This window comes from Artibeus jamaicensis, unplaced genomic scaffold (assembly GCF_021234435.1).
Source record: "Artibeus jamaicensis isolate MK-2021 breed Jamaican fruit bat unplaced genomic scaffold, CSHL_Jam_final contig_233, whole genome shotgun sequence".
Lineage (NCBI taxonomy): Eukaryota > Metazoa > Chordata > Mammalia > Chiroptera > Phyllostomidae > Artibeus > Artibeus jamaicensis.
Window position 1 is genome coordinate 17,101,722 of NW_026521486.1, and position 27,178 is coordinate 17,128,899.

At 41.6% G+C, this 27,178-nt stretch overlaps 1 protein-coding gene across 7 annotated transcripts in view; it reads left to right on the top strand.

The window, feature by feature from the left end:
• ANKS1B (ankyrin repeat and sterile alpha motif domain containing 1B) overlaps window positions 1-27,178 on the top strand; it is an 830,526-nt gene that overhangs the window by 553,933 nt on the left and 249,415 nt on the right. The gene's annotated exons all lie outside the window — the stretch shown is intronic.

Consider the following 27,178-nt stretch of genomic DNA (forward strand, 5'->3'; position numbering starts at 1 on the left):
GCCCTTTGGGCACAAGAGGGAAAGATCAATATTGGGTGGATTTAGAAATATTCCTGGATTAGAAACCTCATGATCAGTAAGAAGCACTATCTCTTTTTTTAACATAATCTTTATTGTATTTTTTCATTACTATTTAATCTCCTTATACACCTCTCCCCCCAGCAACCACCATGCTGTTATCCATGAGTCCTTTTGCCTTTTTTCTCAATGCCTCAACTCTGTAACATCCCCTAACCCCTAGCTGTCATCCTGCTCTCGATCTCTTGCAAAAACTCCAGAGGCTTAGCCTCCAGGGACAAGGGACCTGCCTAATTACAGGAGTCATTATTCCGGAAGTCCACCAGCCCCATCAGGTATTTATAGTTCATGTATAAATCTTCCCAGTCCAGATGCCTTTTGTAAGCAGTATGTTACCTAGCAACAGAGTTGACCCTCTGTGTCCAGATAAGGTTTCATAGGAGCCTAAAGCAAGAGGTAGGATCTGAGCACTGGTCTTCCAGACGGAAGGATTTTAATTGGTAATGCAAGGAAAAGGCATTTCAGGGGCCAGCAGAAAGCATAGGAATACAGGTAGGGCCAGGCAACAAATTGCCAGAAGCATTAGGGGAATAATGATACTGTGTGACTTAAAATCCGATGGAGTTCACACAACGATGTGAATGTACTTAATGCCACTAAACTGTACATGTAAATATGGTTAAGGTGGAAAATTTTAGGTTTTGTGATATTTTTCAGCACAATTTGAAAGATAACTTTTCAAAAAAGAAGAAAAATCCAACTTTATCAAAAACAGTTGGAGAGTAAAGTTAGAGATAAAACAGAAAATGTAGGTTGGGTCTGTTGGTGTCAGACTAAGGAGCTGGAAATGTATTCTGTAAGCACTGGGGAGCAGACATGACTGGAATGCTTTAGGTTGGTTAATTCTGAAGAAGTATACAATAGGAATTAGGAGGAGGGAAAGTCAAAGTGGGGTCACCCATCTGGGGAAAGATTCGGGTGGGGTGGGCAGCTTTGAGGCAAGGTAGCAGAATGGGAAAGATAAATATTAACTACTGTTCTAAGGAAGTGATCTGATGAAATTTGCCAACTGACAATCAACTGAGTTTCTACTGATAGAAACTTTACACTTTTGCAAAATCAAGGTGAGCCGAGCATGCAAAGGAGTTTAATCATACAGTTTTCTACACTAAAAGGAAAAAAATAAAGCATCCTTAGAAGTAATTCTAGAAGTAATTCTTATGTGTATTGTTTACCTCACTACTTTTGTACCCTTACTTAAAACATTACTTTCTTGGCAAGTTTTCTCCTTATTGTGAGCAAGGGCTCTGCACTACTATATCCCCAGCGCCCCAACCAGTGCCCAGCCCATGGTAGGCACTCAATACAAAAATCAATGAACAACTGCCCCCCTTGTCACAGCGCTGCCCATCACTGAGGTTCAGCTCAAATAGTTCCATATCACCTCCTTTGTGAAACTTCTGCCGAAGTGGAACTGCCTCTCACCACCTTGGTAATTATCCCTCTGCTTCAAACCAACTGCCTCTAACTGGACTACACTAGATTCTAATCTGTCACCTCTAGGTTAGGCTACTTGGGTCCATCTTTCCTTGGTTCTCTCTAGCCTGGGCAGTTCATGGGTGCTTCATTTATGCCCCAGCTGAGTTTCTACACAGCATCAGAACAATCATGCCACAGGCCACAGTCTGCTCAAAATCTCCAATGGCCTACCAAACTCAATAACATCTGGCCCCTTCCCACACCTATGACCTCATCTCTCCCCTTCTCCTGCCCTCTGGTCATGTGTGTGTTGTTCCCAAACATGCCAAGCCCATTTTGCCTCAAGGTCTTTCCACATTGGTCTCTGCCTAGGAAGCCTTAACTTCAGATCTTTAGTCATTTGCTTCTATGCGTTATTGCATCTGTATTCAGCCACCACCTCCTCACAGAGGCCTCATGAGCTCAAAGCCACACTCCTTGCTCATAATCACTGTGCTTTGTATTGTCCTTCTTCAGTTTTTCCTCCATAGCACTTATGGCTGCCCAAGTTATATTATTTGCTTGTCGTCTTTCTTATTTTCCATTTCTCCCCAAGGATGCCAGGTCCAGAAGGTCAGGGACCGTGACTGTCATACTTCCTTCCACACACCCACTTCCTGGAACGGTGCCTGGCGCAGAGTAGGTGGTCAACAATATTGTGGAATGAAGGAATACGATGCTCTCTCTTTCCTCTGAGATTTGATAGCTCTATACTTGTTCTGTCTGAAGGTACTGATAATATTATTAAAAGCATCCTGAGGGCAGAAACAATGTCACACCCATCCTTGAATTTTCCATTGTGCTTACACATTAAAAGAATGAAAGAATGATCGATTGAGTAAATGGATATTTTCCCCCCATGTTATTCAAATGTAATTTTTTTAAATCAAAGAGTGCCTCAATGTAAAAATATATCTGTAAGCCTATACATGCCATTTGATGTGAAACAAAAGAACTCGAACATAGAATTAGTGGGAGAATAAACCAAGTGTTTACTCATAAGACTGAATATCATTCCCATTAGAGAAAAACAATGTAATGGAAACAATACAAAATTAAGCTTTCATCAGGAAGCTGGTGCAAAGTGCTCACATGCACCCAGATGCACAGGGAACAGATGAAAACATTCAGACACGTGCTCAGCAGCACAAACAGAATGTTACAGTGCTACAAATTGATGCTTTGCTTTCTCAGGTAATGAGCCCAATCTTCAGATGGTTAATAGCGTAATTTTACTGCCAGCACATTCATTTGCACTCACTCTGACTTTGCACTGCCAGGAAAAGGACAAAATGCCTTCTCATTTTGTCTGTGCACTTTGGGTCTTCAGAGTACACATGTTCTTTGTCTGTCGTGGAAAATATTCTGTGATTGCTACCTGAGATCCTTTAATTAACATATTGTATTTTGGAACCGGGGAGATTGTTCCTTAACAGAGAAAAGGTGATTTTCTAAGTGCAATCTTGATCTGTTAGCACACTTCAAAGCATGTGTTTCATGCTTTAGATGTATTTATTATTTCAAGTTTCAAAGACAGAAGTTTATTTCTTTGGTAAGAATGGTTGTGCTGTAATATGCCCTTTTCATATTGAAATACCACTGTGAAGATCTGCATATCCTCAAGTACACTGGATACATTGAACATGTAGAAGGCACTCGATATGTTGTAAGGATAGACACCTTTACAACAATAAGCACATTAATTCCCTCTCCATCCATTCTTTCCCTTTGTCTTTTGCAATACTTAACCTTTAGTAGCAGTGCTTAATGTCAATTTTCACCCTGCATCCACTTCTTTCAACCACCCTCAACTCAGTCTTTATGTCTAAAAGTTTCCCTGGACTCCTGAAGATCAAACTTCACTCTTCTCACTTTTTAAGAAAAGTAACATACCAAAAGTCCCATGAGAAGATGGCTTATTTTTTACTCTCTGAGTAACTGCAAGCATAATGGGCTTTTCTCTGTCCCTTTGACCCAGGGAAATTATCTGATTACTTATTTGCAACATATAATTTACCTTTTACCAGATAAGAATTCTCTGTGGCCAGGTCTTTGGCTAATCCTTTAAAATCTTTTTTAAAAGGTCATAATCTCTTTTGTCTTTTGACAGTATAACAGCTGGAGGTCAGGAACTCAAGAGGGTATTCATTTTGAAGGTTTGTGGGATTTCACATCCAGGCCCATATTTATCTGCTCTCTTAATAGCTCTCATCCTGAACTGAAAATGTATTTCAACATCCTAGCAACTTCAAGGTCACATGCTCACTTCATTCTTCAGCATTTCCTTTTCTAATATTTTCCTGTTTTATACTATCTTTTGGAATTATTGAGTAGTTGTCTAAATACTTGGCAGCAAGTTGTCTCCTCACTATCCTCCTTTCCGCCCACTTAGGTTTTCATCTACTTGAGTCGAACTAGTTCCTTGGCTGCCACACCACCCAACTAGTGCTAAGGTCACCAGTGACCAGCAGAGAAGAAATTCATAAGCCCCTTTTCACCTTTGTAACCAAACCCAGTTCTGGCTGCTTGCCATAACCAAAGCCAAATTCAGGAGACAGGTGCTTGTGAAAAGGAAAGTGATTTATTCAAGTGCCAGTCCCCTGAGAAGATGGGGGACTCTCTTCTCAAAGCCCATGTTAACATCTCAGTGCAGGCAGAGGTTTTTATAAGGAGGGAGTGGGAGAGAAGAACAAAGAGATCAAGGGGTGGGTGTTGAAAAGTTCTGTACCTGCAGACCAGCACAGTCCCTTCCAATAAGGACCTCAAAACTAGTCAAGTGATGGTCTGGTGTGTGTCATCCTGGTTTTATGGCTGAAGGTCAGCAAATCTTCCAGAGCTGGGATGCCTGAAGGTCAGAGTCTATATTTTTTGAAGTTAGTTCCTGGGATTCTTATATAAATGTGTTGTCTATCTTCAAGCTGCATATTAATCAGAGTCAGCATTTACAGAAACAATGTCAAAAGAATGGTGGGGTGGGTTACAATTCTCCACTGTTACACCTTTACCTCGCTTTGTGTTTGGTAGATTCTGATACTCTTGTTGCCTGTCAACACTGACTTCTTTGGGCTTCCACAATACCTGGTGTCTTCCTGTCTCTCTGATATTTTCTCTCCTTGCCTATTCATTCTCTTCAGTTAATCGTTGCAGTTCCTCAAAGCTCAAACTCAAAAATATTTGATGACTACTGAATGGTGTCCTCACAGGATTCCTGGTCATAGTACAGTTTCTGGTATGCATTGTTTTGGTCATTGCCACTCTAGTTCCACTTTACTGCATAATAAACACCTGCATTTTAGCTGCCTCTTATTTCTTAGTGCAGTTCAACATAACCAATCTTTGATGGCCACATAGTTTTATTTATTTTTTTCACTGAACACCTCTGATTGGATTAAATTACCCCCCTTCTAATTCTCAGTTTGAGATATTAGTTTTTTATAAGTTATTTGTTATTCCAGTAGAAAAACAGTATCCTATGTTTGTTATCTATTGCTGAACAAATTACCCCCAAATCTTGATGGTATTTAATAAAAAGATTTGTTATTTCACAGTTTCTGTGTGTCAGGAATCCAGGCAGAGCTTAGCTGGGTTCTCAGGCTCTGGGTCTCTATCAGAGCTACAGTTCCCTCAAGACTCGACTGGAAAGAAACCACTTTCCAGGTCACTCATATGGATGTAGCAGGATTCTGTTCCATGGGGCCTTTTGGACCGACCTCTCGGTACCTCACGAGCTGTTGGCTGGAGGCCTCCCTCAGTCCAGTGTCACATGGGCCTCCTCTTAAAGCATCTCACAACAGGCATCGGGCTTCAGCAGCACAAGCAAGAGAGAGAGCCAGAGGGCGCCAGCAAGATGGAAGTCACTGTCTTTCACAACATCCCATCCGTTCTTTTATTCTCTTCTTTCTAGTTTTACTGACAAATAATTGACATACATCACTATGTAAATGTAAACTGTACAGCATGATGGTTTGACTTAAATATATTGTGAAATGATTATCACTATAGGTTCAGCTAACAGCCATCTTCTCATACCGAGAGAAAAGTAAAGAAAGAAAAACCATTTTCTTCCTGAGATAAGAACTATTCTTTCTCATATTTTATTTATGAGAATCGAGTCAGTAGACCCACTCCCACACAACAGAAGGGGTTTGCATAGGATGCGAGTGCCAGCAGGTGGGATCATTGGGGATAACCTCAGAGGTTTGCCACTGTCTACATTTGTGGTTACACTGGAATAACCCATTAACAACAGCAACAGCAAAAGCATCTCATTTCCATGGTCCATCTTCATGGGACTGCATCATTCATATTTAGATAATTCAGGAGCCACATTTGACATCACTCACAAAAGAGGCACATGCCTCTAGTCTGTAGAATGATATATAAGGTAGCTTGATATGATACAATCATACAGGAATTAGACATGTTAGAGATGTGTCAATTGCACATAAAGCCTTCATGATCTGAACACCACCAGGCTAAGTATTTCACACAAATAATTTCATAAAACACACAAAAAATTATAAACATGTTTTTTCCTCATTGGTGCCTCATTACTGAAAATAGCACATTTCCATCCATATTAGGGAAGTAAATTAATCAAAGTATATTGGACAAGGCTTTAAGGATGTTAGCAAAGAAAATACATTTTAAAAAGCTAACAAAGTGAGAAAAAAAGGGGGACTATTTAACTTTAGATCTGATTAGAGCAAATAAAGACGACAGTTAACCCAGACCAAAGCTGTGAGCAGGGATCTAAAGACACACTGGCAGGGGTTGGGAATGCAAGCATTGTTAAAGGCAAGATAACAGGGAGTGGTGGAGACTGGCGGACTGAAGAGCACAAACTTGCCCTCAAAAAAAGGCTGCCTTTGTTTCCAAACACTTTATAATAAAGCAAAACGTTGGGGACCAGATTTGGGCATGGCTGTCACTCTGCTACCCCTGTGTCACAGAGGAAAAGAAGTGAAAGTCTCAGTATAATGGGACCACAAATTATTTCAGAGTTCAATGGGAGTATTACAAAAGTGGCATTATCTCAATATGGCTTCCTGTTCAAGGCAATATTCCTAAAGACTCTGCTTCTTCCAGTGTCCTTCCAACTCAGATGTTAGTTAATTCTAGTCCTGATGGCTGGTGAAGATGTGTGCTAGCTTTAGGGGGCAAGGGGACGCTCAATGTCATTCCTTTAAGAGTCTAGAAAAGAAGATTCAGTCTTATTTCCCTGTCACTTAGAAAAATGATAGAGACTTACTCCTATTTCTACTATTTTTCAAAAGGGCAATGATGAAATGTAGTCTTCAGGCACAGATGCTCTCAGGGTACTTCCTGACAAGGTAACTTTTCATTCTCTCATGCCATCCCTCACTTTCCATCTACCCTCATTGTTTTTACTCACATTTCTTGCTTTTCACCATCTGGTATCTTTAACTTAGAGCCACGCAATGTAGACCTACCACCCTGTGAACATCTAATTAGAGATATACTCACAAACAAAATCTCACACACGCGTACCACCATTAAGATGAGGGATTTAACCTAGAGTTAATACACGATTGGACACACAGTCTAACTGAGCGCATCGGACATTCCCCTTCCTGTACATGTAGTCTTTGATGAGATGAGCCGCAGTGTTCCTGGAGTCCTTTCAAGCTTTATTCTGTTCTGAAAAATGTCTCGTGGTTCTGGGACAAACAGATATGCTCACTTAGATCATTTAGATCAGTGGAAAAGATTACTTGTTTTTCTGGGGACATGTTGGTGCCATTGGAGAGTAGGGAAGGACAGAAGAGTAATTGACCTTAAGGTAAAAAAGCTTAGATAATTTAGGGTATATAAATTTTGAAGTGACAACAAGTCTTTCAGATCTTTTTTATTATTCTCCCTTAGCCTGGCACACTCTACAATCAGGTAATAAACTCCAGCTGCTATAACAAACAACTATAAAACTTCAGTGGCTTAACACTATTCCATTTTTTTCTCACTTACACTAAATCCAGTGAGGGGTCAGGCAGCTCTCCTCCAATCGGTGACTCAGGGATCCAGGCTTCTTTGTTCATGTGGCTCTCCCATCTCAGAGTTCACTGAGGGCTTCATAAAGGCAGGATAGAGAAGAGCTCAGAACCCCGGAGGGTCTGTTGCCAGGCGTGGAAGTGCATCACTCGGTTTAGACCACGCTTGATTCACCAGGACTCAGCTGCATGACGCTCACTAAACTGCGAGGAGAGCAAAGACATGTAGTCTGCCTTCCCAGGAAGAGGTAACAGAATTCCTGGGAAGTCAGCCATTCCGTGCCAGAAAACCCTTCTCCTTTCTGTGCTTCACCTGCTGCCTTTTTTCAAATGGGTGACTCCTATTCATTCCTTAAGATGTACTCCTTGGAGAAACATTGTATAATATTCTCTGCGTAGGCTACATTGCTGCTATAACTCTTCTGTGCTCCCTTTACATCCTATCAAATTGCCAATTAACTAGATTGTCTCTCTCACTCAAGATTAAGATCTTCATCACATTCATCTTTGTTTCCTAAGCATGAAGTACTCAGTACCTGGACATAGTAATGCTCACTTAATGTTTATTAAACTGGACTGGGCCAAACAAGAATGCAGATTAGAGGTCAACCCTGAATTGGTCAGGGTTAGTACTCCCAAAGACATTTCCCAGCCGAGCACCTTTATATTTAAATGTTTTAGAAAGGAAGAAGACAGGTCCTTCAGAAATATAACACCCACAATCCTAGAGGCCTGCATTTTCCCAGAGTGACATCTTCCCCATGTCTCATGCTTTCTGTTTACAAAGTGGAGACCAATAACTAGTCTGTTTTTCAAGTGTATATTGGTGGAAGGAATAGCCAGTTCCTATAACATTCTTTGGGTTCTTTGGAGTGACAAAATCCGGCCCACACAAAATAGCTCTAGGTGTTTGAGATGAATAGTTATCCAAACAACAGCCAGGTGTGAAATTGATGCAGTGCCCTTGTACTTGCCAATGCTCTGTCCCCAGGTTTTATGCGATATCAGAAAGCAAGAGGGCTGCTGCCTTCTTCCTCAATGAAAGAGGGAGGATTTTCAGTGTTTTATTTTAAATGAATTTATCTTGTATTAGTTTATTATATAGACCAGAAGGCTGAAATATTGGTTTACTCATTATTTCCCCTGAATATGTACAGAGAAATAGGGAGGAATCCTGCAGGTAACTTGGTTCTGATCTATTACAATCCACAGCAGCTGTCATCCTTCAACTTTGAAAAGTTTACCCCCATTTAGTAAAGAACAGTGGCTCCCTTGGAGCAATACTTCAATCAGTAGGAAGAGTAAAGAAATTTAGATATCTGAGCACTTCTGTAAGTAATTGTACCAAGAAAGGCACAGTGTAGAGCTGGAAAGGACCTTAAAAGTCCTCCTCTCACCTGAGTCGTTTGACAAATGATGAAACCAAATCCAGGTCATATCCAATGACCTGCCCCAAGACAGATTGTCCCTTAGCGACAGAGCAGAAATGAAATCCCAGGTGTCTCTGCTCGTGACAGTTGCCTCCTGAGGGGATGTTGTGCTATGTCAGACTCACGGCTCTGAGGATGCTTGTGTATTTGTGAGAAAAACTGTAAGAGGACAGGAAAGGACCAAATGGCAATTTAGTCATGCAAAAGGAGGAACTGTTTATAAAATCGGGCTTCCTTTTTTTTTTTTTAATTGATTATGCCATTACATTTGCTCTATTCCCCCCCTCCCTTCCCCTCCACCCTGCATACCCCCCCCCCCACCATTTCCCCCTTTAGTTCATGAACATGTGTCTCAAATTCTTTAGATTCTGTATTTCCCCCTACTATTCTTACCCTCCCCCCTATCTATTTTCTATCTACTGTCTATACTACTTATTTTCTGTACCTTCTCCCCCCTTCCCCCTCCTCCCACTCCCCTGTTGCTAACCCTCCCTGTGATCTTCATTTCTATGGTTCTGCTCCTGATCTAGCTATCCTCTTAGTTTGCTTTTGTTTTAGGTGTGGTTGTTAATAACTGTGAGTTTGCTGTCCTTTCACTGTTCATCTTTTTTATCTTCTTTTTCTTAGGTAAGTCCCTTTAACATTTCATATAGTAAGGGCTTGGTGATGATGAACTCCTTGAATTTGACCTTATCTGAGAAGCACTTTATCTGTCCTTCCATTCTAAATGAAAGTTTTGCTGGGTAGAGAAATCTTGGTTGTAGATCTTTGGTTTTCATGACTTGGAATACCTCTGTCCAGCCCCTTCTTGCCTGTAAGGTCTCTTTTGAGAAATCAGCTGACAGTCTGATGGGAACTCCTTTGTAGGTGACTGTCCCCTTAGCTCTTGCTGCTTCTAGGATTCTCTCCTTCATTTTAATCTTGGCTAATGTAATTATGATGTGCCTTGGTGTGTTCCTTCCCGGGTCCAACTTCCTCGGGACTCTCCGAGCTTCCTGGATCTCTCGGAAGTCTATTTCCTTTGCCATCTTGGGGAAATTCTCCTTTATTATTTGTTCAAATAATTTTTCAACTGGTGGTTGTACCTTTTCCCCCTTCTGGTACCCCTATAATTCGGATGTTGGAACGTTTAAAGATGTCCTGGAGTTTCCCAAGCCTCTCCTCATTTTTCTGAATTCTTATTTCTTCATTCCTTTCTGCTTGATCATCTTTTTCTTCTGTCTGGTCCTCTCCCTTGATTTGAGTCCCAATTTTCTTTCCATCACTATTGGTATCTTTTGTATCAGCATTCATTTCAATTAATTTAGCTTCCATATGTTTCTCTAATTTGTGACTAAAATCTACCAGTTCTGTAAGGATCTTTATAACCAGTGTTTTGAACTGTGCATCTGAAAGACTGGCTATTTCTTCCTCACTTAGGTCTATCGGTTCTGGGGCTCTGAGTTGTTCTAGAGCCATTTTTGGTTCCTTTTAAGTTTTGGTTTTAAAGGGAAGTTGTTGCCACCTCCACAGACCACTAACCTCCCTTCTCAAGGATGGGAAGGGCTGTGGCAGGAGTCTCAAGGCCCTGGAGAAGCAGGAAGGAGACAGACATGGGAGAAAAAGGTACATGTAGACCATGTCAGTTGTCCAGTGGCCAGTGGGGTCAAACCCTTGCCCGTCCTTGAATGTGGCCTGAGAGAAGCTTCACTAACAGTAGGCATTGCTGTTTCAAAGAAGAAAAGACACAATGGCATGAACTAAAACCACTTATTTATTTTCTTCTTTAATCTGGGTGGAGAGGAAGGAAAGATGGGCAAGATGGAAGGGCATTTTGTAGGAGAGAATGAAGACACATCTTGTGAGCATTAAACTCCATGGAGATGACATTTTTATGAGAGTTAGCCAGGAAGCAGCATGGTGTAATGGTTGAGAACATGAACAGACTCCCTGAGTTTGATTTTACCTACCCCATAGGGTTGCTGTAAGAGTTAAATGAGTCAGTATTTATAAAGCACTTAAAATGAGCCTTGACACATTGTATGTACTATGTACTAAGTACTGTACATTAATTAAAAATTTTAAAGAAGATTGAAGGTAATCCAAGAAAAAAGTGAGGTTCCTTCAGTCCATTAAGTATAACTGAAAATTACTACTTCATGCATAAACAATAGGCAAAATGAGTCTCTTATTTATTCACTCAATAGATATTTTATGAAATTATGCCCTGACCAGTGTGGCTTAGTTGGGTGGGCATCGTCCTGCAAGTAGAAAGGTCGCTGGTTCGATTTCTAGTGGGCACATGCCTGGATTGCAGGTTCAGTCCTGGCTGGGGTATGTACAAGAGGCAACCAATCAATGTTTCTCATGCACATTGATATTTCTCTCCCTCTCATTCTCCCTCCCTTTGCCTCTCTCTAAAAATAATTAAAAATAAAAATAATCTAACATAACTTAATCCTGTGTTAGCCACCAAGTACTTGTGTTACCAAGCACAAGTCACTGAAATTCTCTAATTCTGTTTCCTCATTTGTAAAATGGAGATAACAGTGGAACCTACCACATTAGGTTATTGTAAGCTATAAACCTAAAAATGCATATGAAGTGCCTGGCCCTTACGAGGACTAAGTATTAGTTACAACTACTTGTATTTGTTCAATAAACACTCACTGAATTAACAAAGCTCAATGAATTTTTGATGTCGCTTTTACCTGGGCCAAAAAAATAACCCAAAGTCCTTCAATGACTGAATTAAAAGAGCCTGAGACTAAGAATGCCCAGGACCACATTGCTCAGTGAGCTTTCCATCCTCTCCAAGTGGGTTACTCACAGATATTTCTTTTCCAGATAATAGATAAAAAAGGCAAAAATTTTAAACCTGATTATCAGCCACAAAATTATCTTTAATACAATTGATATTATGGTTTAACCCATCAGGCACTGGAAAAGAAGTCGTTTGAAATCATGGCTAAGATCTTCTTAGCTAAGAGATTAAATGAGCAAGTATAATAATGAGAGGATGTCCTCTCTTAGAGGTGCAGGTCTGCATGTCTTAGACGTAATCTAATCAACTGCCCACACAAAGAGGAAAGTGGGAGAAGAGTGGGAATGAAGGGAGTACTTCAAGCAGCAAGGGCTCTATAAATGTACGGGCACAGAATGCAATGAAAGTGACCTGAAAAGCTGAGCGGTCAGATCTGGACAGTACAGTTCCGTTCAGTCCCCAGCGGCATTGTGATTTCATAGAAAAGCAGAATGTGTTGATTTGCACAAAAGCTCTGAAACATCTCCACCATTTTGAATGAGCCCTTGTTCCCTCCCTTTACAATTAAGTTCTCATTTAATGGGTGAATATAATTTGGCTGTATTTCTTATTTTTCATCAAAAGCACTCAAGTGAGAATCCTCTCTGTTCAGCTATATTTACAAGTGCATTGAGTATCTACTTATGTCTCAGACACAGTGCAAGGAGAAAAAAGATGAAATCACACAGTGGCTGCCTTCAAAGAGATCCAGTCTAGCAGAGAAAGTTTGACCAATAGTCTAGTGATTTTAATACAAAGCAAAGCATGGAAAAGCTATAACAGAGGTAAAAACACAAGCTTTGCAAGTGGAATGGAAGGGAAGGTCTCCTTTGTTGAGAGACAGGTTTCTGGAAGAGGAAGAGGTCAATCAAAAGACTGTCCCTGTGCACCTTTGAAACTTCTTCGGTGTGGGGAGCATTTGTTTAGCTTATTCAGACTGATGGATATGCTCCTTTTTTTCTTATTTGTAATACCCATCTCCCGAAATACAGCTAATGCCATCAGTCCAGCTATGAATGTCATCCATCACTTTGCCCTTTAAGCGATAATGAGTCAAATTCTTCAAGCCCAAGCAGATACCTGTAGTCAGCTTCAATGGGCTGAGTTAATATCATTCCTGCCCCTAAGCTAAGCACTTTTTCATTACATCGTATTTCTTTGTAATTACTCTTTTTGTTGATGATCAATGGGGCTTTAGATTTCCATCTTTTGGCTTTCAGTTCTAACCTGATGGTTGATCTTCTGTGGACCTAAAATCCATATTCCCTCAAGGCCTTCCTGAGCATGCTCAGAAAGCTACTGCCAGACAAACCCCTGTGTTAGGTGTCAACACTCGTTTTTTATTTCATGTTCTCAATTACTGTTAACATACAATATTATATTAGTTTCAGGTGTTCACCATAGTGGTTAGATGTTTATATAACTTATGAAGTATCACCCCATTCAGTCTAGTACCCATCTGACACCATATTATAATGTAATACATAGTTATGACAATATTAAAATAGTCAACACTCAAACAAATTTACTACATGCCAGGCACTGTTCCAAGTCTTACCAGGTTAGCTATAACGTAACTCATTTAGATCTTAAACTTAATGCTCTAGGTTACAGATGAAGAAACTCAGGCACATAAAAGTTACGTAACTTGCCTAAGGCCACGCAGAGAGTCGCCGGCAAAGACAAGATTCAACCCAGGCAGCTGAGCTCAGGTGTCCGTGCTGTGAGCTGCTTTCCTCCACTGCCCCTGTCCCTGCAGTGTCTGCTCTCTATGAATAGCCTCTGCAAGCTTGTGCCTTTGGGAAATGACTAGCCCTCTTCACTGTCTCCCACAGAGCTGGCATTCTTCTACTTTAGTAAGTAGAAGTTCAGCTCCATTTTTTTTTTTTTTTTTTTTTAGTTAACAGGTAGCCACTGCTCTTATAAGAGAAAATTAGTACTCAGGAAACTGTCAGATCCTTTCTTTCATGTCTCCAGGAGAAAATACATTTTGGCTCTCCTTGTTCTATGAATTCATGAAGTCTAAATGCTAACTAAATACAATTTAAATAATTTTCAGGCTAAAATTCATGAATCCTAGAATCGCAACTGGTTCAAGCTTTTTCTTCAGTGCCTCATTAGTTTTAACCCTCAGTGCCTTCTGTACTTGCGGCCACTGCCTAATGGGAAAATACTATATTTACAATTTTCTAATACTAAGAAGTATAGGAATTTTCAAATGCAAAAATTTGTTCCATGAATGCACAATAGATTATTGCAGTAAATGTGCAGAAGATTGATTGTCCTGCCTCTCACCTCTTGAACTCAATTATGTCCTCATTTATCAACATTTCCAGTGTTCACCTTTGACAAAACCCATTTCTAAATACTACTAATGTATACATAGAATAACAGCTGACCTTACATCCCAAGATCTTAGCAAGGATGGGAGCCAGGTGGGAGAGAACTAGTGCAACTCCAGATGTAGAATGTCTGCAAACACCCACGTGCCAGATGTTCATTGCTGAATCCCTGATTCGTTCATACATTCAATCAGTCAGTTCACTTGGGCCCTATGCTGGGTTCAGAGATGGGGATGCAAAAAATGGGTAAGACTTGGTCCCTGTATCAAGAAGTTCTGACCTACATTTTAGAGACAGATATGTCAAAAACTAAACTGCTGTGGGAGGAAAAAGCTATAAAAGGAGGCAGAGCTAAGTACATGAGGGTCAAAGAAGGTTTTCTAAATAACTAGATGACGCTTTAACTCAATCTCAAAGAATTCATTGCTATTTTTAGCCAAACAGAACATTTAGGGAGTTGCTTCAGACAGAACGTGCTGTCTGTACTCCTGCACGTCCAGAGACAGTAAGGAGTTGAGGCCCTTCCATCCATCCTCTTCTCTGTCTCTCTCTGTCCCTGTCACTCTCTCTCTCCCCATCTCTTTCTCACGCGTGCTCACTTTCACATACAAACAGCACACACACACACTCTCACAGGTGTCCATTCACTTCCCAGTATGTCAACCCCAAGAGAAACTATAGAAGAAACTCTTCTCAAATCTCTCCAGCCCACTCAGTTTCTTTTCTTTCCTAGAACTTATAAAAATGTTGGCACTTAACAATTTTCTTATATTTATATATATTTCAAAAGCATACCCAAGGAAATTCCATATTCTTGGAAGGAGGGAACCCTAGACCCTTTTACATGTTTACAATACAATAGGATGGCATTACATGTATGATTTGTGCTGTAAAATACTTGTTGGATTAGGTAAATGAAACTACTAAAATTATTGTGAGAGCTGACTACTGGGATTCACTTAAGTAGAACTAAAAATTCACTTTGATGCCTAAGGCAAATAAAACTTCTGAACTGAAGGAAGGAAGGAAGGAAGGAAGGAAGGAAGGAAGGAAGGAAGGAAGGAAGGAAGGAAGGGAGGGAGGGAGGGAGGGAGGGAGGGAGGGAGGGAGGGAGGGAGGGAGGGGGAAGGAAGGAAGGGGGAAAGGAAGGAAGGAAGGAAGGAAAGAAAGAAGAAAGAAAGAAAGAAGGAAGGAAGGAAGGAAGGAAGGAAGGAAGGAAGGAAGGAAGGAAGGAAGGAAGGAAGGAAGGAAGGAAGGAAGGAAAAACCAAAAACATGCAAAACCCACGAAACCATGAGCCTGGAAACATTTTCCTAAGAGCCAAACTATTGTTAATTATGGCTGCTCTTCTCTCCCCCAAGGTGGTGAAACAGTCTAGGTCACTCCCTTACTGTGGACATAAACGCGGCTCTCTAGAACTCCAGGCAGAGCTCCTGAGTGGGATTACACTGCTTTGAACATTCCAGACCTTACTGTAGTTCCTCCTCATGATTTTCTAGGTGTCTCACATCACGTGTGTGCCATTAACCAGACCATTCGCTGAGCGTGTGACATCTGCCCCTTTCTGCCTTTCGTGCTTTAGTTTATTGTGGTTGATGGCTCCTGTCACCAAAGCTTAAAATAATGCCACCAGAATTTACCAAAAGTGCTCTCAGTGCTGCTAATGCCCACTAAGGGAACCAGTTCTGTTACTAATGACTGCAGGGGCTGCATCAGGAAAAGGCACTGAGGTCCGTGCTACTGGCTACAACACCCACCCTCTTCCCATCAAGGGTACCTTAACCAGTGCCAACTGAGTGTCCTGCCAATGTCACGGAAGCCTGCCAGTGTGAGCAGCATTGCCAACTGCAGGTGCCGATATCGAGGGCACCGATGTTTGCAACATGGCACCATATCTGCTTGCTGATGAAGTTGCTGGTGCCAATTCTGCTGACTGCTTTTGTTTCTAATGTCCCCCAAATGTTTCATGATAACTATTCTTTTATTGATGCCTTTTCTTCTTAAGGCATGGTTCATGGGAGCAGGGCCAGGGGCCAGTCAATGCACCTGATCCTGATATCTATTCAGAATCACCCTTCCCCTCTGACACTTGTCTATTGTCCCTTGAATCAGATACATATGTGCCTTGACCACCTTCTTTGAGCAGAAGAGTCTTCCGAGGCCATGGATTCCTCCTTGAAAACAGACCCAGCCAAGACCAACCTAGCCTGCCAGTCATCCAGATATTCCCACACAGGATAGATGAACACAGTTCCATTCAAGCTGAGACCCGTGCCACACAGCTGCAGCCATCAGGCTGACAGATGCCCCGTCTGTTACAGAACAGGACCATTTTACTTTGTGTTTCAGGAACTTATCCTAAATCTGACCACGTCCCACCACGCCTACTTTGGCACCCCGTCCAAGCTGCATCCTCTTTCCGCTGGATAACTTCCACAGCCTCTGAACAGGCCTCCCTGCTCCCAGCCTTGACTCCCTGTTAACTATTCTCAGCACTGCACCCAGACTGATTTTGCCGAAACGTAAGCCAGATCATGTCATCTCTGCTCAAATTCTTGCACTGACTCCCCACTTCCCTCAAAATAAAAGTCAAGGTCCTTAGAAGGCTCTCAAAGCTTTACCTTCTCTGAGCCCTAATTACCTCTCTAACCTGCTCCCCAGTCCTCTCCGCCTGCACAAGCTGCTCCAACCCCACTGGCTTCGTTGTTATTCTGTGAACAGGCTCCAGGCTCACTCCGTCCTGAGGCCCTTTGCTCTGCCTGGTCCCTCTACTTGGAATTCTCTCCCCCTTAGTTGCCAGCACAGCCCATTCACCATCTTAAAATCTGTGTTCAAATCTTGCCTTCTGAATGAAGCTCCTCCTAGCCCCCATAGTCAGTACCGCACTGTCCTGCCTGCACACACACACTCCAGCATCTCCAACCCTCCTGTACTTTCTCTTTTGTTTTCATAGCACTTATCACCTTTGGACATAATTTCCTTATTCATGATGCTTGTTAATTGTTCTCTCTCTCCCCCACTAGAATGTAAGCTCCACAGGGACTGGCACCTGTATATGTTTTGTTTCCTGATGCATCCAGAACAGCACTACAGTATAGTAGACATGCTCTAAGTATTTGTTGAATCAATGAATGAATGAGTAGATTAAGTGGATAGGCAGACTAAAGAATGGGGTGGTAGGTTCTCCTTTTTGTAACTCCTTTACTAATTTTAGGGTACCATGTGAATAGCTTTCACACTGCCCTACCACCAAGTCAGAATGTAAGTTATTCATTTCTAAACTGCTAACTTTGGTTTTATGGTAGATCGATCTGTTTGAAGTGCTTCAGTGGATGATAGTATGCACATGCCTGGAGACTCTGAGAAAGGGCATGGTTTGTAACTATCAAATAAATAGAATTGACATTCAGAGCATTCATTATCTTCTGAGGATGCAAGATTGAGGATTTCTTTTAGTGGAGACTAATAACATGCAAAACTTCTTCCTGATTAATAGTAGCACTTAAAATGTTAAAAGCAAAACAGTGTGCTGTTTAACCACTGAATAACTACGTGAGCATCAGAAAACATGTACTGTCAGAGGGAAAAAGAGACCCCGTGTCTTTTTCTAAATATAGTTCACATCACTGATGGAGCTTGAGAAATGTGAATGACTGCGAGCACTGCTCAGCACCTTATTCGAGTCTCAATAAACCCTCTCATCTTTCATCTGAGGCCGTTTCATAAAAGTGCTTTGAGACAAGGAAATGAATCAAAACAAATAGTGATATTTAACAAAGGGCTTTAGAGGCAGCATTATCGCAGTAAGGATTTTAGAAATGAAAACATGGTAAAAAAAACAAAAACACATGTCCTTTTATTGAATTTTTAAAAGCACCCCTTTTACCAAAAGCTTCAGGGAAAAATACAGTAAAGGCATTCAACAAAACCACTGAACCCCAAGGGCCATGTTTGTGTATCTTTTCATCCACATCCTGGCAGATCTCACCTATCAGATTCTCAGGTGAAGCTGAGAGACCAGTGCCTGGCTAGCAGTCTCCTCACAGAGCCACAAAGAAAGAGATTGTTTTGGAGTTGCTGTTGGTTTTTGTTTTGTTTGCTATGACTTATAGAACTTGCTTGTCTTGGTAGCTGCGCTTCTTTAACTTGTGATGAGCCCAGCACCTTTGAGGAAAGAGGGCATTCCCTTCCCCTGATGCCTCCGGGCTACATTAGTCTGGTTTGTGCTTCTGTTTTGTTCACTACCTGACTATTCTGTGCTGCCAGAAGTTGATAAGAAATGTTTGCAACATTTCTTATCTGTGTGCTGGTTGTGGTCCATTGCTTTCCTTTCAGTTTACTCCAGGATCTAAGACTTGTAAAAATAAGGGATACCTCAGGTCCTCTCTGAGATAGACCTTCATAGTTTCTTTCACTTGTAAAATAGGAATCACAGGGCATTATGGGACAGAGCCCAGTCCAAAGCACTTTACTTTCCCTTTATGCCTCCCAAATGTAGTGCCAAGTAATATCCAAATACCACCTCTCTGCTGTTCTTGCCTTTACCTAAAGCTGGGAGTTTGCCATTGTCTGAACTCACCAGGAAACCCAAGTCAGTGAGGCTCAGTTGGTCGTGGGAAAAAGGGAAGAAGGTACCAATCTCTGCAACTGTAAATCCATAGTGACAGCCAAACACAATTCACCTACCTTGGGAGGTTTAGATTTCCTCCCTATTCTTTGATAGCAATCCTATCCATTACAGTCTAATTCTAAACAAAGGGGCTTCCAGGAACAGATTTGTACATGTTGCTTGTCTCCCTCCCTTGCAGTAGATACCCAACACCTTATCATTCCTTGCTTGCCAACAATAGTCACAGTGTATTAATCCTTTCAATTCCCACAGAAAGAATATCATTACACGGACGAGCCAAGATGTCATAAAGGGCATTTTCCCAAAGATCACCTAAAACCTCTCCCTGGTGGGATGATACACATGAAAACACTCTGAGATCTTCCAAGTCTCATATGGTTATTAGGTGATGTTCTTACTGATGCCCTATCTGTTTTGCAGAAACTTCTCTCCCAGCAAAGTTGCACTGCGACAGCACCTAGATGGGGATGGATAGACTTCTTTCTGGGGCCCCGTGCTCAGTGGATCTGCCTTTCTCTTTTATGTTCAATCAGTCTTTTAAGAGCCACTCTTAAAATAGCACAGTGATGTCTAAGCCCAGGTCTCAAAGCCCGTATGTGATTTGATCCTTGCACTACTTGATAGACCTGCATTTGGACTTGGCAGCACACTGGCTGCTAGCACCGCTTGTCCTGGTTTATTTTGAGGGCTGCTGTTAGTCCAAGTCTTTGGGTAGCAGCAGGACAGAGCAGAAAAGGCTAGAACAAGGAGCAGGAATAGAGGGAAGTACCCGACAATATCAGCTATCTGTATTACAAAAGTCATATCAGGGAGTCTGGGAGTTTTTAAGTACGTTCAGGTCGGGGAAGAGAAGCCACAGTTTGTTGCAGCTTTGTAACCAAATTTAAGTAACTGAGCCTGGTACACCAGGGCTATTGTACAGGTTGACATACACGGCAGGTTTGTGTGTTGGTATCTAGGGAATGGCACACCACATAGATGGCTGTCCTTGCCTACGTGAGGATCACCTCTAGGTCCCATACCAGAATCTAGCTGTCACCAAGTCCAAGCCACATAGCTTTCTAGATGCTTACAACTTTTCACCGAAAGATTACTAACCCCAAATCCCTCCACCCCGCCCTAATCTCCATTACACTCTTAGATTCTTATTCCTTTGTATCTCTGACCTTCCTCGAGCCTAACTCCTTATGCCTCACCCCTTTCCATGCCTTTACCATGCACCTTCTAAAATCTTCATCTTCCTCTTTTTCTTCCCATGTGAACTCATGAACAGAGTGCTCTTGCTCCTCCCCTATCCCTAACTCACACCTAAAACCAGCACCACCTCACTTCTGGGCTCCTGTCTGTGAGTCCTAGCAAGGAATTTGCTAGATCCCATGAACACCTCTCCTTCCTTGTCTTGTTAGCCCTCTCTGCAGCGTCTGCTCACTGCTGACCTTGCCCCTTTGAAGCTCTATTTCCCGCCCTTCTCATCTTGATGACTTCTTTTTTGGCCTCCTGGGACTAATAACTTGTGTTAAGAACTATTTTTATTTAAACCCAACTTTATTGTAATACAATATCATCTTTCCCTCTTTTCTATTTCCTTTACCAATTTTTATTGAATTTACTGGGGTGGCATTGGTTAATAAATTATATAGGCTTTAAGTGTACAATTCTATAATCCGTCATCTGTGTGTTTACCTCAAAGTCAAATCTCCTTTTGTCACCATATGTTTGACCCCCTCCACCCCTTACTCCCTTCCCTGCAACCCCCTTTCCCTCTGGTAAACCATCCTACTGTTTTCTGTGCTGGTGAGTTTTGTTTGTAGGTTTGCTTGTTTGTTCATTTGTGTTTTGTTTTTTCATTTTATTGCCCACATAAGAGTTCAGGTGTATGGTTCTTGACTTTTTCTATATGACTTATTTCCCTTAGCATGGTATGCTCAAGATTCATCCATGCCGTTGCAAATGGCAGTACGTCATCTTTTCTTATGGCCAAGTAGTTTTCTATTGTGTATCTTTTACCAATATTTGCTGCCTTCCATCTATGGCTCCTTCATTTTGTAAGGTATTATCCTTGTCTGAATAGACAAAGCAGGCTTCAAGTAGAGATAAATAACGACACAGTACATATATGTATATACATATGTGAGACACCCAAGTTATTTCAAATAAAACTAAGAAATTAAGAGAACATAAAAGTATAGTAATGTTGTAATCTTGCAAAATCTTCTAGATTAGTGATTTTCAAACATTTTGTTTTAAAGCAGAGGAAGCCTTTCTTTCTCTTCTTACCTGAATAAAACACTTAAAATATGGGTTGCACTGGTTGGAGTAGATTTGGCAGTCTCAGAGCCTGAGCTGTTTGGCTGCCCAAAACTGGCCCCCTGGAAACCCCGGGACGCTGCAAGCACTGTCTGGGGTTAGGGGTCAGAGACCTGTCCCTGCCCTATCATCCTTGATGTTAACAATATGACTGCTCTGAGGTCAGGTTTGCTTCAAAAGGCCCTTGGGGGAGAGTCAATGCATGCTTGGGTAGAACAACAAAACACCAAGAGCAATAAAGAAGGTGTTTAGTAAAACATATCAATGCCTGTTTTCCTGAGACTGAAGTTTCCTTCACTATTACCCCAGCTTAAGTTTTTCCTAGACATTGGGATTCAACTAGTGGAATCAGATTGCCTCTTGTAAACTCCTTATGAATGCCTACCACGCCCCTGCCTCTCAGATTACCAACAGCGCCTGACTGCCATTTGTGTCCACAGCAGCACTGCCAGCCTGAAAGGGCCCTGGAGCTGCCTCTGCCTAACCCTGTCCTACCTCATGTTCCTGCTGGAAAGAGAGTGTCATTAGTGCTGATTTGAAAGAGGAACCATAGTGCTGAAGACTCATGAAACGATTGTGGATGCCATCTGATCCTTATACTGAATGTCCTATCTTGCCATTTTTTTACAGTTTTATCTCTTAGGGAAGGCTTCTTTTTTTAACTTTATTGATAAATATGACACTAATTTAATGACAATTTATCAGTTATAGAATTATAAGATTTTGGAATTATGAAGGAACTTTAAGATCATTGGCCCCATGCCTGCAGTTGTAAAACAAAACCAAAACATAGATGCAACAATACATGTTCAAATGCAATTGGCAAGACAGCACCAGAGCTAACACACGGATTTTTCAGGGGGGGGAAACAAAAACAAAAATAAAACAGGATAAAAAAACCAACAAAAAAAAGGTAGTGTTTAAACAAGACCTTTCAAGAATGGATAGAATTTTAGCAGCAGGACAGGGAAAACAGCATTCCCAGTAGAGGGAACATGTGAGCAAAGGTATAGAGGTATAGAAGATATGCAATGGATTATGCCCCAACAATCATCTTCAATTCAAATAAAGAATTGATTTAGGGTTAGTAGGAATGCAATGCCTAGGTGTTTACTACATGACAGATAGCTTGGGAAGGATGTCGTTAGCTAAGCTTAGCATCTCTAGTCTTTCTCCAACTCATGGAAATGCACTTGCCAGGGGATTCATAAACTAAGGAGTGGATTATTTTATGTGTCAACTTGACCGAAACACAATACACAGATATTCGGCCGAACACTAGTGTAGATGTTGCTATGAAGGATGGAAGGATGGTTTTTAGATGGAATCAACATTTTTTAAATTATTTTATTGTTGTTCAGTTACAGTTGTCTGCATTTACCCCCCACCCCACCTCCCTCCCTTGCTTCCACCCCACTTTGGTTTTGTCCATATGTCCTTTATAGTTGTCCCTGAAAACTCTTCCCCAATAAAGCAGCTGAACCTCTATATTGTGGGGACCTTAAAAGAGAAAAGCAAAGGTCCTCTAAAGAAGAGAGATTTCTGCCTCCAGACTGCCTTCAGGCTTGAGCTGCAACGTCAGTTTTCCCTGCCTGTCCTGCAAAGCTCAGACTTGCCAGACCCCACAACTATATGAGCAAATTGCTTAAAATAAATCCACATAGATAACTACATTGGTATAAATGTGTGTGAGGGTATGTGTGTGTATTCCATTGGTTCCACTTCTCTGGAGAACCCTGACCACGGGTTTTAAAACAAGGAGTGACTCTATTAGTCAGTTTTTCCCCACGTATCAAAATTTCAGTGGTTTACAATGTGTGTGTGCATGCGCATGTGTCTGTGTGCGTAATGGGTCAGCTGTGGTTCAGCTAATTTAAGTGGGATGTTCATGACCATCACTGAACTAGGGTAGACGCCAAGCTTTGGATTAGATTTAGATTTGCCCCACAAGTCTTCATCTTTCCCCTAGGACCACCAGTTCTGCAACTACTCAGCACTTGTTATTCCGATGGTAGAGCCTAAGAATACGAAAGGATGAGTAGATCAAAGGAGCATAGAGGCCTCATCTATGACTGCCACACTGACACTTCCACATATTCCATTGACCAAGCAAGTACATGGCCAACATGAGTGGGACAGAAAACTTAGTGCAGCCTCCAGTGGGATACAATGCAGATACCTTGGCAAAGAGCACAGAGGCATAGCTCAAATATGGGGAGAAAGCAGAGAAATGAGAACAATTCAGTCTACTTGAATGATCTGGTTAGATATGTTATATTTCTGAAAAATAACTGTTATCTTGGGGAAGGAGGAGTATGAAGGGGTGAATAGAAATGAACTCTTTCTAAAACAAGATGGAGAAGGAAGGGAACAAGGCAAGGAGAAAGGAATGAGAGAAGAAAGAAGAGTTTTGATTGGAAGTTTAAAGGATTAGCAGCTATCCCTGGCTGGTGTGGCTTAGTGGGCTGAGTGCAGCCCTACAAACCAAAAGGTCACTGGTTTAATTCCCAATTATAGCACATGCCTGGGTTGCAGGCCAGGTCCCCAGTTGGGGGCGTGGGAGAGGCAGCTGATTGATGTATCTCTCGCACATCAATATTTCTCCTTCTCCCTCCCTTCTCCTCTCTCTAAAAATAAATAAATAAAATATTTTAATAAAAAGAGAAAAGATTGACATCCAAAGGATTCAGTATTATTTCAAAATAAGCATGAATCTAATTTAGGGCAGAGGAAAGAGAAAAGAGCGAAGTTATTGCAGACCTATTATATTCGAAGCACTCTGCTAGGCAATATACATACTCTATGAGGTCTGTCCAGAAGCCATGTAATATGAAAAATACACACATTTATTAAGCAAGATACAAGAAACATTATACATAGTACGATGATGCCTGAGTCCCTTTCAAAGTAGGCACTTGGGACCTCGCACAGTTCTCCCAATCACCATCATCTGCCCCATCAAATTTTCCTGAATCTCATTGATGGTCTTAAATCTTTTCTCTTTCAAAAGTGATTTTAGTTTGGGAAAAGCCAGAAGTCACAGGGCACCAAATCTGGGATGTAGGGAGGTTGAGTCACCTATGTGATTTGATATGTCACCAAAAAACTCTGCACAAGATGTGAGGCATGAGCGGAATGTTGTCCTGATGAAGTTGCCAATCATCAGTCGCCCGAAGCTGTGGCCTTCTGAATCATTCAAATACTTTTCAAGGAGCAATGTTCAAGCTTAACACGAAATTTGATGTAGATTCTTTGTTTTATTCGTTCAGTCATTTTGAGTACAATGGCCACACAGCATACATGTTCACCCAACAGTGTCTCCCACCCCCCACTGACTAGTATAGCCAAGTCATCACTGTTCATGCATGCGCATTCCAGTCCACTCTCCTCGGCTGCCAAGTTACATCGACTATGTGCAGACCATTGTCATTATATTGACAATAGCCAGACCTTTTCTGGACAGACCTCATATTTCATATAATTCTTACAACACTTGGGGTAGAAACCATTGTCAGAATCCAAAGTTCACTTTGAAAGGGGAGAACTGAATTGAGAGACATTTTGGAGATCAAATCTGTAAGACTTGTTGGCCTCACCTGACATGGCGGTAAAACAGAGAAAGGAAAGTAAGGGGACTTGCACACATCTACACGGTCAGTGGTGTGACGGTCCCTGTTAACCAAAATGGGAAACATGGGGGGAGGGTCAGTTTGTGAGTTGAAGGAGATAAACTTGTTTTCGACTAGTGTTCGTGATAGCTATAGGACATCTAAGAGCCTACAACTGATTGGGAATTTGTGTCTGAGAGCACGAGAAGGGAAGGCAGTCTTGCAGAAACATTCCAGAAGTAGAGACAAAAGGATTCCAAGTATGGAAAATGAACTTAGCAAAGATATGAATGTGTCTTGCACAGTTCATGTTCATGGAACAGCTAGCAAGTTAGCATACTGTTTAGACATACACGTGTCTAATCATATGTATTAGGCATGTAGTGTGAGCTTAGGATGAAAAGATAAGTTTGTACCTGATTACCACTGTTCTAGAATGCTAGAAGACATTTGGGCTTTTCCCAAGGTGGAGCCATGATAGGGTTTTGTGCAAAGGTTGATGTAGGAGCCTGGATTTTTGGAAGACTCGATGGAGCAGCAAGATGCAGGCTGAACCGAAGGTGGGAGGCCGAGTGGAGGCTATGGCATTAGTTTTTGTAAATGCTAATGAGAACCTAAACAGGGTAGTGACAGTAGGAACAGAAATGAAGGAACAGATGGGAGAATTGCTTTGAAAGAAATTGTGCGGCACAGTAACCATTCTGCATATCATTGAATACGTGTCGAGTTAATTTTGGAACTTCATATGGCTCTAATGGTTTCCTCTCTGCAGGTATGCAGAGCCTGTATAATTTATTGGTCATCTGTTCATATATTTTTTTAAATCAAGAGTTATAATCTTCATGAAGGAAAGACTATAACTGTTTTGTTCCCTACTATTTCCACAACATGCGTCAGAATAGGTACTGACTCCATACTTCTGAATGAGTGTGTAGAGGGCCGCTGCCCCTGCAGACAGCGATGTACCCCTTCCCAGGGTCTTCACTCTTGCTCTCTGCCTGCCCATCTCTCACAACCCCAGCAAACAGTTCACTCTCTCTCACCTCTTTAACGATGAGCTTCGAGAACTTGCCTCAGGAATAACCAGAAGACGGAGCCATCTGCATTCATTGAGATACTAATGGGATTTTTTCTCTAATCCTGCCTTCCACTAAACTCAATTGATTCTCACATTATTAACTTTTGCATTATTGCAAACATAACCAATAACTTCCAGTTATATAAAAGATTAAAAATTCAGTGCCAACCCATCAAAGCCTCTAGTTTTATTTTCTTTGGCCACCCCTCTCCCCACCACCAAATTTAGGCTTTCCCTGGGGACCTGGCACCTCTCTCTCTTTTTTATTCTAAATTCCCTGGCACTGGGCAAGAAGGAAGGATTGGGAGACAGGCAAACACATCTACATTTCCTTCAGTTTGCTTTGCAGAGCTCTGGCGGGCATCCCTGCCACTGTTCTTTGGCTCACAGACCATCAACAATCTCTGTACAGCAGGTGGACAGAGATTGCTCTCTCAAAGACTGATGTGTCACTTGGGGTGACCTGTGTGAACCAACCTGCACACATCTGACTCTGCCTGAACTGGATTCATCAGAACTCCCTAAGTTTGTCCCCAGTATCCACTGCTGGGGTGATTGGGTTTTTTTTGAATGGCTAACAGCAAGACCTCCCTGCCAAGGTGTTCATTTCCACTCCAATGAGTTTCCCTCCCTCCTTTCCATTTCTCCAGTTATTTCTTGTATCAGCTGGGACAGCCAAGGAGTTTCTGGGACTGGGGTGATTGTTCAAGTTAGTATGTGGTTCAACCACCTCTTGATAAATCCTGGAGAATACACTTAGCCTGATATTTTTGTAACTCTCTAAAGAATGTGAAGGTACTTCACACCTCTAGCCTCTGCTTTGGGACCTAGTCTCCAGTGTTACACATGCATGACATCTGGTAATTTGGAAATGCCACTCAACTGCATTTGCAAACCCTGAGTTGTCCTGTAATTTGTAGCTACTGTGTAATAAACACTGAGCTGAGTATTACATGAGCAAACATTTAAGGAGTAGCTCAAATGGGTTAGTCACTGTAAAAGTGATGTACAAAGGTCTGAGGCAGTTCAGACTCTCACGCAAATAATGAATTACACTGTAACTTTAAAATACAGGACATTTCAACCTCAACGTGGAAAATAGATCAGGAAGTGAAACAATGAGGAGGAGGAAAAGAGAAAAAGTAACTTTAAAATAAAGGAGTAAGGGAGAATCCTAAAAATGAGAACACCGCCAAGTGACAGAAAGTCTAACATGTTTAATATTAAAGCCTGAATCCCTGACACCCAGGCTAATCTTTTCTCTGCTCACAGATCAAAGGCCTATAGATTTCCATTAATATTTATCTCCTTGAATCTGAAGGAAGAGGAAAATCTATTTTGTATTTTGCCCTGTTTTGCTCTTCTCGTCATGAATTCCACTGAAGGATCGCATCAGGGGATGAGGTACAGACTGTCCTTAATCCCCGAAGTATCAGATAGAATTAGATAGGTAGTGT